The sequence below is a fragment of the Dreissena polymorpha genome, chromosome 3 (genome assembly GCF_020536995.1).
Source record: "Dreissena polymorpha isolate Duluth1 chromosome 3, UMN_Dpol_1.0, whole genome shotgun sequence".
Lineage (NCBI taxonomy): Eukaryota > Metazoa > Mollusca > Bivalvia > Myida > Dreissenidae > Dreissena > Dreissena polymorpha.
In genome coordinates this window covers 114,011,816-114,028,109 of record NC_068357.1, presented here as the reverse complement: position 1 = coordinate 114,028,109, position 16,294 = coordinate 114,011,816, and the positions used below count along the sequence as shown (strand labels likewise).

The 16,294-nt window shown below is 35.6% G+C and overlaps 1 protein-coding gene across 6 annotated transcripts in view; it reads left to right on the top strand.

Annotated features, from left to right (window-relative positions):
* Window positions 1-325: 325 nt before the first annotated feature.
* LOC127871092 (nuclear hormone receptor HR96-like) overlaps window positions 326-16,294 on the top strand; it is a 243,932-nt gene continuing 227,963 nt past the window's right edge. The window contains exons 1-2 of one of the 6 annotated variants that reach the window (XM_052413766.1): window positions 15,051-15,181; window positions 15,444-15,668. The gene's annotated coding sequence lies outside the window, so the exon portion shown is untranslated. Of the gene's footprint in view, window positions 469-15,050; window positions 15,281-15,334; window positions 15,756-16,294 lie in introns of those variants that run through there. The other 5 variants (XM_052413763.1, XM_052413764.1, XM_052413761.1 and 2 more) reach the window with 5 other exon arrangements.

Genomic DNA, 16,294 nt, shown 5'->3' with positions numbered 1-16,294 from the left:
ACTGCACAGGCAAATCTGCGACAACACTTGAGGCACATGCATTAAGCTCCATTATCCCAGAGAGAGGCTCATTCAGATACAACTGTAGTGGATCTTCTCTTATATAACTCAGATACAACATTACTGTAGTGGATCTTCTCTTATATAACTCAGATACATAAAAAGTGTCCTGTCTGTCAGCAATATATTTTGATTACTCACTTCTTTATATGATTTAAAATGGTAAAATGAAAAAAGAAAATGATTTAACATGTGTTCCATATGAGTATTAACAGGCAAAATGCAAAAGAAATTACATCCATTATTTACCCATAAAATCTTTCGAGAATCTGTTAAAATGGTACAACATTCCTGTTTCATATGAATTTCAGGCAACCACAAATTTCAGGGTATTCCTATTCTGAGGCTGTGCTCGATGAAAACGAATCTTACTTGATGATTTTAACAGAGACAGAAACACTGCAAAAAGTAAGCAGTCATAGTTGAAGCTGCTGGCAAATTTCAGCCTGAAAGCCTGCGTTTGAAGGTTTTGTTGCTGTGTTGTAGATCAAAATGATAGCGTTTATGACAACCAGGCAATGAGCCATGAGAAAGAGAGAAGATTGTTTGCAGGCATTTCGCAATGTGGCTATTGCGCATTATGCAGTGGGTTAAGACATGGCCTGGGGCCACTTTTCAGATACCTATTAAGTTTACTTTAAAATAAGTGTTTATTTGAAAAATTTATACATCTGAAAAAAGTGTTTACACGATATTAAAGTAAATAAGCAGAATTTCATGTACACATGAACTTTAATGCTTAACAATTACTTTAAGATTCAGGATAAGATTTTACAAAATAAATTTAAACAATATTATCCCACCTAGTTTTGAGAGAGAGAAAGAGTAAAGATCATGATCTATTTACTGTGCATGTCTCATTTTAGCTTTGTTAAATCCACACTAACCCATTTATGCCTAGTGGACTCTCCCGTCCTTCTAAATTGGAATTTGGATCAATTTATATCCAAAATTAGGGATGTCTAGTATATTTATTTCTATATTTAGAATACTTATAAATTCCTTTAAGCAAACAGCGCAGACCCTGATGAGACGCCGAATCATGCGGCGTCTCATCTGGGTCTACGCTGTTTGCCAAGGCGTTTTTTCTAGACGTTGGGCACAAATGGGTTAACTAAACATGTTCAAACTTATCAATCTTATGTTTCTGGAGTCATTATGATGTAGTGCTAATCTAGAATGCATTTCTATGTCATTTGCACTGTTATTTTCTGTGTTGTTTGAAGCACTAAAGTTGAATACCTATAATAGAAACAATCAGATTTCAAAACAGTTGTCACAAAGTTGAGGTCGAGGGGAACCAGATCCTTCTGTCGGCCATCAAACTTGGCAATCAGTTTGCTGGAATCCACAAACACCCTTGTGATAATATTTTGACTTGAACGCATCTCCGTAAAGAAGGCTTAGAATTTTTCCTAATTGTTTTGCTTCATTTTCTTTGGTTGACTACATGTGTGTTATGGCAGGTTTTTTTTTCCACTTTTTGGGAAGAAAGCCCATGGCTTTGGAATTGGGAATTGTATCGGCATTTTCATGAAATTGGGAAAATAAATTCATTAGCCTTTTTTTCCACATGAAAAGTCCACTGATTAGGGAAATACTAAATTTGATATAACTCTTTATAATCATTCAAATTAAAAGAACAAAATCATATAATACTTTTTTGATGTTATTGAATTGAAATTGAGATAAAATACACATAAGACTTCTTAAAAAAAAAAAAAAAAAAAATTTTTTTTTTTTTTTTTTTTAGGAAATTGGGAATTTTTTGCCACATTTTGGGAAAAAAGTATACTTTTTGGGATTGGGAACATAGCCGAATTTCGGCTATAAAATCGGGCCAAAAAAAACCCTGTATGGTGACAGATGAGCCAGTATTTGTCATGACTCTTTTAATCTCATTACTCTTTTTTATGCTCCCCCAAAATTGTTTGGGGGGGAGCATATAGTCGCCGCTTCGTCTGTCTGTGCGTGTGTCCGTCCGTCCGTGCACAATTTTTGTCCGGGCTATTTCTCAGCAATTAATGACCGGAATTCAATTAAACTTTATGGGAAGCTTCACTACCAAGAGGAGATGTGCATATTATCAGCCAGTTCTGGTGGGATGATTTTTCACAGAGTTATGGCCCTTTGAAATTTTCCATTTACTGTACATAGTGCAATTCTTGTCCCCCCAACTACTAGACGTTTCCTTTTATCTGAATATATAGTGCAATATTGTAACAAAAAAAACCTTTGGGGAGCATCACCCGTCTCCGACGGTTTTTGTTTTGTTTTGTTCCAAATGTGATAACAAACTTATGTTAATATAAATGCATGTTTGCCAAACCTTCAATGAGCTTGAGAATAAGTAAATAATTGTTACATTAATGGTATACCTGACTGTGTGGTCTCCACTTGATGCACTTCTGAGTCACAAGGAAGGGGCAACACCAACTGTAACTGGTTCATGGGACTGCCACAAGATCACCTTGGAAACACATATATAAAAATGTGTCTCTATAGTTTTTTGTGACTTTATTTATATGTTGTTGCACATGAGACTTGTAGAACCTGGTGCATTATTACTCATAGCCTCACACTTGATTAACCCTTTACCATTTAGATATTATTTTCACACATTTATAGTACCTTAGAAGGTTAAATGAAGTTAAAGACCTTTCATACTAGATTCAAGTTTTAAAAGCTTCATTGCGAGTTACTCACAGGCTGTTCTGGTTTTATTCTGTTTGCACATACAAATTGTAGACATTTTCACTTTGCTTCTATGTGGGAAAGGGTTGAAGTGACCTGTTCACAGACTGACAAAATGGCAGTTAAAAAAATAATTTTATTCATGTTTACAATATTTTCAATCAAAAGATATAACTCTCAATACTTAGAAAATCATACTTAAACTAGAGGTGGCGCGTATCCCCCGCTGCATAGATGTTATATTAAAAGGCAATTTTGGGTGGGCAAGGCCTATGTTGGTGGGGTCCCTGGCTGGGTAATGTGGACATGGATGGTCGAGATAGACCGCATTGTCATAAGAGATGTTCATTATTAATTTGAAGTCAATTGGTGAATAAATGAAGAAGTTATGTTAAAACTAAATTTTGGGTGGGCGTGGTCGGCCACTATCTCCTACATTATTAGCACTAGATCTTGAAATTTACACACATGGTAGCTATGAGCATATGTGTGACGGTGCACTATTTGGAATTTCGATCAGACCCCTGGGTCAAAAGTAATTATCATGTGTGTCACATTGATAGTAAAATGAGTTTTTTTTTACCCATTTTACCCATTTATTTACCCATAACTTTTGACCCAGGGGTCAGATCAAAATACCAAATAGTGCACCATCGCACATATGTTCATAGCTACCATGTGTGTAAGTTTCAAGGTTCTAGTTCTTATAGTGTAGGAGGAGAAAGTGGACAGACAGCTAGATCAATACAATATCCCCACGCTTTTTAAAGCGTGGGGATAAAAAAAAGAATAAACAATGCAGAATAGGTACACTTGAATTAGTGATCTTTTGTTGGAACTCATATATCTAGAGCAAAGAATATTTTAATTTGAAGTCTGAAGTTGATATAGAAAGAAGCCACAGAAACAAAGTTATCCTTTCACATGCCTTTAAATCAGCCTGATAACCAGGTAACCTAATAAACCAAAAATTGTAGGCAAGATGACCACGTGACCTTGGATATCTGTCAGTCGCTCTGTTTTACTGTGAAATGATGTCATTTTTTTTACGAAATGACGTCATTATTCCAGCGAAACTCTCCAGTTAAAGTCATATACAATGTAAATAAATGGTGAAAAAAAAGCATAAAATAAAAAGAAATAAATGTGACATGATAAATAAAATAATAGGTTGGTGACATCGATGGAGAATGGTTATCTGGCTCGTTGGAGGATCTTATCGGGTTTGCCTTCGGCTAAACCCGATAAATTCCTCCGACTTGCCAGATAACCATTCTCCATCCACGTCACCAACCTATTATTCTCTATTTATTACCCCATATACTGCATGCTCTGAACAGGTGACTGACACATGTTCAGTGTGGCCTGACCAAACAGATAGTTATTGCCTGCTGCCTGCATGTCTAAAAACTTTGCATATTATGGTACTATATACAAATATTTACCTTCATTAATTCTAAGAAATAATGAGATTATGTATTGGTTTATAATATTTCTTGAGTTTATGACAAACAATTAACAAGAATTACCCACAGGGTGTGGTATAGTTTTGTTTTTACTTTTGTAATCAGTTCTTTAGTTAGACTTGAGCAAGCTCATTTTGGTTCATATTTACTTGCTCCTTTGTCAATTGTTTCCTGTGAAAATCTTGACTTTCCTCCTTGTATAAATCTACAAGAACATGTAATTCATGTTGTTGTTTTTTGTTTTGGTAAGCATTACTAAATAAGTCATGCCCATATTAAAAACACTGCAAGGACAGAAATGTGTGAAGACACGAGTTTTTAGTATTTTTTTCTCCAGATTAGTACACCCTAATTAACTATTTCTTTTCACGACATCAAACAGGTTTCGTCATATGTTCCCGTCATGAAAATGTTTGCGGCCACAATACATGTATTTTTGGTCAGTTTTGAGAACCAACCAGGTTGTCAAATGAAACTGTGGAGTCCTAGACATTGATTTATTTATTATTAAAGTCTTCTCAACAGTTATATGTTATCTTTTTAGTCCAACAGCTTTAACCAATCTTGGCCAAGTTCTATGAAATGTTTGCAGGTCTAATCTTTTATCATGTTCTTTGTCTGAAACAAAAGTTTCATGTTCAAAGCCAATGACTTTTAGATTTGGAGATTCCAAGAGAATAATTCTAAGATTTACTGTGTTTTAAAACAATAACTCTGGTAATGAACAGGCATTCAAAGAGGCTGGTTGAATTGCGGGCGGAGAACAACTAAACTGTTTACTGTTGTAGTTGGCATCTGGTGGGTAATGTCTAATTTTTGAAATGGCTTCTTTCCCCGTTAAATGTAGGGTAATTCAAACGTAGAGTCTGTTTCTGTGTTTTACTGCTGGAATTTGCCTGTGAGATCATACAATGAACATTTGCCATAGGAAAAAACATGTAACAGTTTTTAGTGATAAAGAATATTTATAGACATTTGGAGCAAATTTAAGTTTCCCATGTTATGTATGTGAAGTCTGTTAATTGTTGTTTGTTAATGTTTGGCTCTTTGCTTCAAAACATCACACTAAGGTGTCTTATAACTGCAACGCATTTTTGGAAACTGCTACAATATAAAAAATGCCAAAGTTGGTGACCATCCATCACATTAGGGTCCAACTGTTTGTAACAATACCAAAATTGTACCATGTCCTGTGTGTTTTTAGCTCACCTGAGCACAACGCGCTCATGGTAAGCTTTTGTGATCGCCTTTTGTCCGTCGTCCGTTGTGGGTTGTGCGGCGTCAACATTTGCCTTGTAAACTCTCTAGAGGCCACATTTACTGTCCAATCTTCATGAAATTTGGACAGAAGATTGGTCTCAATGATATCGTGGATGAGTTCGAAAATGGTTAAGTTTGCTTGAAAAACATGGCTGCCAAGGGGCGGGGCATTTTTCCTTATATGGCTATATATGGCTATAGTAAAATCTTGTTAACACTCTAGAGGCCATATTTATTGTCCAATCTTAATGAAACTTGGTCAGAACATTCATCCCAATAATATCTATACAAGTTCGAAAATGATGGCGGTTGGTTGAAAAACATGGCCGCCAGGGGGCGGGGCATTTTTCCTTATATGGCTATAGTAAAACCTTGTTAACACTCTAGAGGCCACATTTATTTTCTGATCTTCATAAAACTTGGTCAGAAGATTTGTGCCAATGATATCTTGGATGAGTTCGAAAATTGTTTTGGTTTCTTTAAAAACATGGCCACCAAGGGGCAGGGCATTTTTCATTATAAGGCTATATATGGCTTTTGTAAAACCTTGTTAACACTCTAGAGGCCACATTTATTGTCCAATCTTCATGAAATATGGTCAGAAGATTTGTCTTATTGATATCTTGGATGAGTTCGAAAATGATTACGTTTGCTTGAAAAACATGGCTGCCAAGGGGCGGGGCATTTTTCCTTATATGGCTATATATGGCTATAGTAAAATCTTGTTAACACTATAGAGGCCACATTTATAGTCCGATTTTCATGAAACTCGGTCAGAAGATTCATCCCATTATATCTTGGACAAGTTAAGAAATGATGTTGGTTGGTTGAAAAACATGCCCACAGCAGGGGCGGGGCATTTTTCCTTATATGGCTATTGTAAAACCTTGTTAACACTCTAGAGGTCACATTTATTTTCCGATCATCATGAAACTTGGTCGAAAGATTTGTCCCAATGATATCTTGGATGAGTTTGAAATTAATTATGTTTGCTTGAAAAACATGGCTTCCAAGGGGCGTGGCATTTTTCCTTATATGGCTATAGTAAAATCTTGTTAACACTCTAGAGGTCACATAAACTGTCAGATCTTCATGAAACTTGGTCAGAAGATTTATCCCGATAATATCTTGGACGAGTTCAAAAATGATGTCGGTTGGTTGAAAAACATGGCTGCCAGGGGGCGAGGCATTTTTCCTTATATGGCTTTAGTAAAACCTTGATGACACTCTAGAGGCCACATTTATTTTCCGATCTTCATGAAACTTGGTCAGAAGATTTGTCCCCAAAATATCTTGTTATCTCAGGTGAGCGACTTTGGGCCTTTCAGGCCCTCTTGTTAGTTTTTTACTGTGTGCGCATCACAACAATGTCTGCATTTGTAAAATATCACCAAAATCCAGATGAAGATGGAGTGTGAGTAGATGCCAACTTTGATCAGGGTCAATTTATTTTGAGTAGCCAGTGTAGATTGAGAACTGCTTGTTTATTAAATATGTTGTATGCTGCTTTGGTGATTCCTTTTGTTGTATGCTGTTTGGTGATTCAGTCTTTTATGCTGTTTGGAGATTCAATTTCTTGAATTTTGTTTGGTGATTAAATCTTATGTATGCTGTTTGATGATTCATTTTGTTGTATGCTGTTGGGAGATTAAAGCTGTTGTATGCTTTCGGTGATTTATTTTGTTTTATGCTGTTTGGTGATTTACTCTGTTTTATGCTATTTGGTGATTTAGTCTGCTGTATGCTGTTTGGTTATTCAATGTGTGGTATGCTTTTTTAATACAATCTGTTATAAATGATGTTTGGTGATTCAATCTGTTGTATGATGTTTTGTTATTCAATCTGTTGTATGCAGTTTAGTGATTCAATCTGTTGTATACTTTTTGGTGATTCAATTTATTGTATGCTTTTTGGTGATTCTATTTTATGTATGCTGTTTGGGGATTCTATTGGTTTAAACTGTTTGGTGATTCAATTTGTTGTTTGCTGTTTCATGATTTCATTAGCTCGGCTAAAACCTTAACATTGGCTCTAAAATCAAAGTGCTTCCACCTAAAACTTTGAAACTTCATATGTAGATGCACGTTGATGAGTTCGACGCACAACACCCATTTTTGGGTCACTAGGTCAAAGGATAAGGTCACTGTGACCTTTAAAAAATAAATAAATTTTGACTACCTTTCATTTATTCAAAACTGCACCCGCAGCCGAGCTTTGGCATCCGTTATGCGGTGCTCTTGTAAGTTGTATGCTGTTTGGTTAGTCAATCTGTTGTATGCTGTTTGGTGATTAAATATGTTGTATGCTGTTTGGTGATTAAATCTGTTGTATGCTGTTTGGTGATTAAATATGTGATATGCTGTTTGGTGATTCAATCTGTTTTATGCATTTTGGTGATTTAAATTGTTGTATGCTGTTTGGCAATTCAATTTGTTTTATGCTGTTTGGTGATTCAATCTGTGGTATGCCATAAGGTGATTCAATCTGTTGTATGCAGTTTGGTGATTTAATTTATTGTATGCTGTTTGGCGATTCAATTTGTGGCATGCTGTAAATTGATTCAATCTGATGTATGCTGTAAGGTGATTCAATCTGTTGTATGCAGTTTGGTGTTTCATTCTGTTGTATTCTGTAAGGTCATTCAATCGTGTGCAGTTAGGTGATTTAATCTGTTGTATGCAGTTTGGTGATTCAATTTGTTGCATGCAGTTTTGTGGGTTTCAAACTGTTGTATGCTGTAAGGTGATTAAATCTATTGTATTATTTTTGGTGATTCACCCAACCATAAAAGATTTTATTTGGCAGGGGATATCAATCCAACAAATTTTAGGTAACACCAAGCAATGTGATTGACTTTTGTTGGAAGGCTGTTTGATGAACGTATGGCAATTGTCTCCATATATGCCTGCTAAAATGATGTCACTAAAAGTGTGGTATCAGAGGCCTGCAAAGAATCAGATCAGTCGTTCAAATTTTGATTGAACCAGCCCTAATGCAAAGGAGGTGTACATACAAACCTGGGTTTACTTACCAACACAAATCCATACAAAATCACACTAATTGTATACTATTTGAACAGGGATGTCTTCAGTCGTAACAAAACCACAGACACCATAAAATATGTCATTTTTAATCCTAATCAACTTTCAGAAGCAAGTGTGATTCCCATCTCTTCACCAGCACAAGCGCCACAAAAAACTAAGACGATAATTTGAGAGATAAATATTTAGACTACACATTTGCATGACCCAGTCATAGAAGCTTCATTTGTGAGCGCTTTTGCATCCAATAGGGTAAGCATGTAAATTTACAAAGTCTGATCACCAGTTTAGACTTTTAATGATTACATCAAGACTATTATACTAAAGGTATTTGTGCAGTTCTTAGTAAATATAGTTTAACCCATTTATGCCTAGTGGACTCTCCCATCCTTCTAAATTTGATCAATTTATTTCCAAAATTAGGGATGTCTAGTATATTTAGCTCCACTGGCCAGAGGCCAGCGGGGCTTATGTCATGGTCCTGTATGTGTGCGTGCGTCCGTCCGTGCGTGCGTTAACTTTTTCTTTAAACATCTTCTTCTCCTAAACTACTCGTCCAATTCTGATGAAATTTCTCAAGAATGAACCTGGGGTGAACCTCTTTCAAATTTGTTCAAATTATGCCCCTGGGGTCAAATTTGACCCTGCCCCGGGGGGTCAGAAAATTGAAAATTTGCTTATATAAGACCTATTTTGTGAAAACTTTAAAAATCTTCCCGTCCATAACCATTGGGTCTAGGGCTACAAAATTTGGTATGTAGTGACATCTTATAGTCCTCTACCAAGTTTCTTCAAATTATTGCCCAGGGGTCAAATTTGACCCTGCCCTGCGGGGTCAAAAAATAGAAAATTTGCTTATATAAGGCCTATTTTGTGAAATCTTTAAAAATCTTCTCATCCATAACCATTGGGCCTAGGGCTACCAAATGTGGTATGTAGTGACATCTTATAGTCCTCTACCAAGTTTCTTCAAATTATGCCCCTGGGTCAAATTTGACCCTGCCCCAGGGGGTCAAAAAATTGAAAATTTGCTTATATAAGGCCTATTTTGTGCAAACTTTAAAAATCTATTTGTCCATAACAGAATGGCATAGGGCTTCCAAATTTGGTATGTAATGACATCTAATAGTCCTCTACCAAGTTTGTTCAAATTAAGCCCTTCAGATCAAATTTGATCGTTCACCAGGGGTCACAAAATTGAACATATGCTTATATTGGGCGCATTTTGTGCAAACTTTAAAAATCTTTCTGTCCATAACCATTGGGCGTATTTCTACCAAATTCAGTATTTAGTGACATCTAATAGTTTTCTACTTAGTTTGTTCAAATTTTGCCCCTGGGGACAAATTTGACCCTGCCCTGGGGGTCACAAAAATGAACATTTGCTTAAATGTGGCCTATTTTGTGCAAACTTTAAAAATCTTCTTGTTCATAATTATAGAGCCTAGGGCTAATAAATTTGGTGTGTAGTGATATCTAATAGTCCTCTACCAAATTTAATCAAATTATTCCCCTGGGCTCAAATTTGACCCTGCCCCGAGGGTCACAAAACTGAACATACAACGTTTACCAGGGGAGATTACTGCGGCCGTGTGGCTGTGACCAACAACAACAACAACAACAACATCTTGTAAACATGAGATAAAATCCTGTCATTTAGTGCCATTTTAGATCAGATGGTGACTGTTTACAAAGGAATTGAAGTAAGAAAAAGTGTTATGAATGTTTTTCTTATAAACTGAAAAAGTCGGGTTTTAATTAAATATGTCGAAAGTGAACATATATCCGGATAAAAATATTTCGGATGACATGTTAATTTCATGTCTTTTTGTAGTGTTTAAACCATTTTAATAATATCTTATTGATTTTTAAAACACAACTTCCATGAACATAATTAATTCAAGAAAAGTCAATATATGATACTGCATGGTAAACTCAAACTTTCTATCCAAGAGAAGGTGTTGGAATTAATGAAGTGCAATGTTCTTAACTATCGTATATGCTGCTTTTTAATAACTAATGATTCATTGTTTCATTTGTGAATCGTGACTCATGAATTGTGGATATGATTGTCAATTGCTCAACGATCCATATATATTTCTGACCATTTTATAATTTTCTTAAAATAAGTTATGAATTGATCTTAGAAGTCAAATGTATTACTTAATTATATACATTTATAAATATAAAGAAATAATCTTTAGATTATCATAATATTCTCAGGCCTGTTGGTCTTAGGGATGTGTGGGTTGTTAATTATATTTTGAGATGATTCTTTACAAAAAAAGATGCTACTAATGTATTTGTTATAAATGTGTGAAAGGCTCTAAAAAGGAACCAGAGATTATTAACCCTTTACCAAACATTAACAGGATTTTACGGGTTTGTAGCTGACAACTTTATAAATAATTGTGATAAAAGGAGAAATTGCTCTAGATGAGCAATTTCTCTTTTTATCACAATTATTTCTACCCTACCTGATCATTTCCTTCATATTCCATTACAATTTAATTGTCGTCTGCAACCTCTTTCAAATTTGGAAAGTCCAAAATGTGTCGTTTGGTAAAGGGTTAAGGCATTTTGATTCCTATGGGTCTTGTGAATCTGTTTCAAATCAAATGCGTAGATTTGATTTTCAGCATCTAAAAATATGTGAAATAGAAAGAACGACAATATCTTTTGGAGAGATAAATGTACCTACGTTATAAGAAAAGGACCTGTGCAACAATTCCCGGGCTTTTTAGTCTGTTTATTTAACACGGTAGTAACTTTTTCCATATATAAAAAAGCTCACCCTTCCAACCTTCAAGCGCCCAGTGGGACGAGGGATAGAAAGAGAAAGTCACATGCTTGAGTACATTCAACCCATGCGCATTGCAAGTTTTTTTCGCATAAAAAAACATTGGAGCGATACAGGGCCATTATGGCCCCTTTGTTATTTCTACATTTAGAATATTTCTAACAGAAATTCCTTTAAGGAAACAGCGTAGACCCTGATGAGACGCTGCATCATGCGGCCTCCATCTGGGTCTACGCTGTTTGCCAAGGCCTTTTTTCTAGACGCTAGGCATAAATGGGTTAACTATGACTTTGCACATAAAGTTATTCTTCGATAGTTGTCAATGAGTGCCACTTTAACCCCTCTTTCCTACAAATTTTACATGAAATCAATACCTGATAAGTTATATGCCTTAAACATTAATTAAGTCTAGAAAAACGCAAAGCAGTTATTTAAAACATTGGTATTTAAAAATGAAGTGTTCATAAAATGTGACAAAATAATGCATATTTATTATGTGATATGCAAAAAAAAATGAAACAAGTTATTATGCGCTTCTGTTTATTGTTTTGCCTTCATCTGCACAAAATTATTAAAACACATAAGACTTTTAACTTTAATTAAATAAGACATGCACATCAAATTGACAAATGTATTCATTGTTTTGCCTGTTTAAGCATAAGTACTAGTAAAGCATCAGAACATTGCAAATGTTATCAACAAACAAATATGCAGTGTTTTCATTATTAACCGATTGGCGATCCATATCATTGATTGAAAATCTTGAAAAATTGGTTGTTTTTTTAATTTGATAGTGAAATCAATTTAGTGGTGTCACACCGCACCATTTTTATGAAACATCGTTGACGATTCGTGTTTAAAACGAAAGAGCCAATCAGAAGCGTTGTAACAGAAATATTTCACACCGCAACGTTTTTATTAAAACATCGTTGACGATTCGTCAGTCTAAACTGAAAGAGCCAATCAGAAGCGTTGTAACAGAAACCGATGTAAATTCAGCACGGAGTCTGATCATGGAAAGAAAAAAAAAAAGTTATTAGATCAGGAAGACTTGAGGGAAGAGATAAAAGCAGCTATTAAGACATTTAACTTAGAGGATGATTTATAATAGCAGCAGTTAGTACAGTGATAGTGACTCTGACTCTTGCAAGATGTAAATAATTAAATATGATATGAAGTTCTCTTCAGGTAAAAGTTATTTTTATAGAAAGAAAATAATATTGTTTTCTTCTCCTCTCTTATTTTCTTTTTATGCCCCCCTTCGAAAAAGAGGGGGTGTATTGTTTTGCACATGTCGGTTGGTCCATCCGTCGGTCTGTCCACCTGATGGTTTCCGGATGATAACTCAAGAACGCTTAGGCCTAGGATCATGAACTTCAAAGGTACATTGATCATGACTGGCAGATGACCCCTATTGATTTTCAGGTCACTAGGTCAAAGGTCAAGGTCACAGTGACTCGAAATAGTAAAATGGTTTCCGGATGATAACTCGAGAATGCTTATGCCTAGGATCATAAAACTTCATAGGTACATTGATCATGACTCGCAGATGACCCCTATTGATTTTCAGGTCACTGGGTCAAAGGTCAAGGTCACGATGACCAGAAATAGTAAAATGGTTTCCGGATGATAACTCAAGAATACTTATGCCTAGGATCATGAAACTTCATAGATACATTGATCATGACTCACAGATGACCCTTATTGATTTTCAGGTCACTAGGTCAAAGGTCAAGGTCACGGTGACCTAAAGCAGTAAAATGGTTTCCGGATGATAACTCAAGAACGCTTATGCCTAGGATCATGAAACTTCATAGATACATTGATGACTTGCAGATAACCCCTATTGATTTTCAGGTCACTAGGTCAAAGGTCAAGGTCAGGATGACCCGAAATAGTAAAATGTTTTCCGGATGATAAGTCAAAAACGCTTAGGCCTAGGATCATGAAACTTCATAGGTACATTGATCATAACTCGTAGATGACCCCTATTGATTTTCAGGTCACTATGTCAAAGGTCAAGGTCACGATGACCCGAAATAGTAAAATGGTTTCCGGATGATAACTCAAGAACGCTTAGGCCTAGGATCATGAAACTTCATAGGTTCATTGATCATGACTCGTAGATGACCCCTATTGATTTTCAGGTCATTAGGTCAAAGGTCAAGGTCACGGTGACCCGAAATAGTAAAATGGTTTCCAGATGATAACTCAAGAACGCTTATGCCTAGGATCATGAAACTTCATCAGTACATTGATCATGACTCGAAGATAACCCCTAAAGATTTTCAGGTCACTAGGTCAAAGGTCAAGGTCATGGTGACCTGAAATAGTCAAATGGTTTCTGGATGATAACTCAAGAACGCTTATTCGTAGGTTCATGAAACTTTATAGGTATATTGATCATGACTCGCAGATGACCCCTATTGATTATCAGGTCACTAGGTCAAAGGTCAAGTTCACAGTGCCAAAAAACGTATTCACACAATGGCTGTCAAGGTCATGGTGACTCAACTTAGAAAAATGGTTTCCGGATGATTACTCAAGAATGCTTACGCCTAGGATCATGAAACTTCATAGGTACATTGATCATGACTCGCAGATGAAATAATGATGAAACTTGACCAGGATGTTTGTCTGGACAATATCTAGGTCAAGTTTGACATTTGGTAAAGATTGAATGAACCCACTCCTCTCAGGTGAGCGAACTAGGGCCATCTTGGCCCTCTTGTTTATAACCTAAGAGAGGGTCATGATGTTTGACTCACACGTGTTGTTTGAATTATAGATAAAAAAAATACTGTGGAATGTTTTGATTTCATAACTTGATAAGAGCTCTTGTTAATTATGCAGCTTTGAGTAATATATATCTCAATTAAGCGACAGCCGCACAATGAATTTAATGAAGAGTATAAACTCCTATTGCTGTACATACCGAAATAAATTAAGTGTAAATTGGGCTGCTTGAAAATGATAGACATATGTATGTACACACAAGTATTTACTAGCTCAACAGCTTAAGACCCCAGCTGTATCATAAGCCTGGTAAGTTATGTAAACATGAACACTATGAAAAACGTATGTAGATAAAAAAAAACACTTAATGTATAAATGGTGTTAAAATTTGGGGCAGTAATAAAATTTTGTGTTATTTACACTGGTTGAATTTTATGAGAAGACGCAGACTCTGAAGCATGAAATTACATTTTGAGATGGGATTCATTAATTTCGCATCAAGTTGCCAGCCATATTGTGAATGAGATGTCAACGGGGCCAGTGTCTGCATATAAGATATACATTGTCACTGTAATAGTTGGTATGAAAGGTGGACAAAAAGTTTCCGATGTATGAATGCATTAAGGAAAGCCTGAGTTCTCATCTTACCAATAAATTTGCAAGATATATTTTGTATGCAGCATTTGTTGTATACAACAAAAACCTGGGACTTATTGGTGAGCTTGTGTTTCAAGTCTTCATCTCAAAGTATCTATATTTAGTGGCTGAAGAGGGAATATAATTGCTGGATTGCTGGATTGCCCGCTAACTCTACAAGTGTTTTTTCTTTTGGGATGTGAAATATTTAACTCATTTATGCCTAGTGTCTAGAAAAAAGGCCTTGGCAAACAGAGTAGACCCAGATGAGACGCCGCATGATGTGGCGTCTCATCAGGGTCTGCGCTGTTTGCTTTAAGGAATTTCTGTAAGAAATATTCTAAAATTGAAATAAATGTAATAGACATCCCTAAATTTGGAAATAAATTGATCCAATTTAGAAGGATGGGAGAGTCCACTAGGCAAAAATGGGTTAATGTTGATAGGCAAGACAACTTACACATGGAGTGTTTCTTTGGATGGGCAGAGTAGAAATTTGGAAATAATCTTGTTGTGTTTTTGATAGATGAAAATTTAATGGGTGCTTGAATATTTCAAATATCAGCTGGGAAGAATGTTTTGATAAGGTTACACTCCACTCCTGCTGTGCATGCACATTTCTGGAATAGAGGATACATGTACTTTGATTTAGTGTTCATAGTAATTGAAACTGAGGAAAATATTGTCAGTTTTTGAGTGTTTTGTGATTGGAAAGTTCATTGACCTGAATTTAATGTTTTATCATTTTAGAAGTTTTGCCACTCAGAATCATCAAAATAGGCATATGTATGTGTGTGTTTTAATGTTGAAATGAAAACGGCAAACCAGACCAACATTGCAGGGATAAAAATGTGTAGATTTCTTGGCCAAACCATGCAGGAATAGAATATCTTGCCAAGCCAGGAAGGCTGGATGTACACAAAAACATTTGCTGGGAAAATCTGTTTTGTAAAACAATTCCAGCATAAGAAAAGCGTAAGGAGTACTTGTGGGTTGTTAGTTTTATTGTTGTCTTCTTGGAATATAGTTCCTGTTTCGTGAGTTTGCAGCTGGACATTTACAGTTTGTGAATAGTTCTTCGTTGTTTATCTTTGAACAGTGCACATAGTTTACTGATATGTGAATACGCGCAGTAGACTCTTGTTATAATTTCACTTTACACTTCATACTTTATGAACACTTAGTAATATTAGTAATATTTTAAGTTTAGTGATAACCATGTGGATTTTTCAATTTGTTTTACATTCTTTCAATATTAATCCTTTGTCACTGCACATTCTTCTTCATTTTTAACTTGCATTTTTACCTTAATGATCAAGATTGTTGTTTACTTATAAGGAAGTATTACTTTGTCTTTATTTTGTTCATTACTTGACAAATTCTTGCTTAATGGAATCAGAGAATTAATACAAATTTTTTTTCACCACAACTTCTCAAAAGGATGCTGTTTATTAAATGAGCCGTGATTCGGTAAAACTGGGCTTAATGCATGTGTGTCAATTTTAGTTATGTCCCAGATTATCGTGTGCAGTACACACAGGCTTATCTGGGACGACACTTTTTGCTTAAACTGGATTTTTGTTGGGAAAAAACTTCCTTCA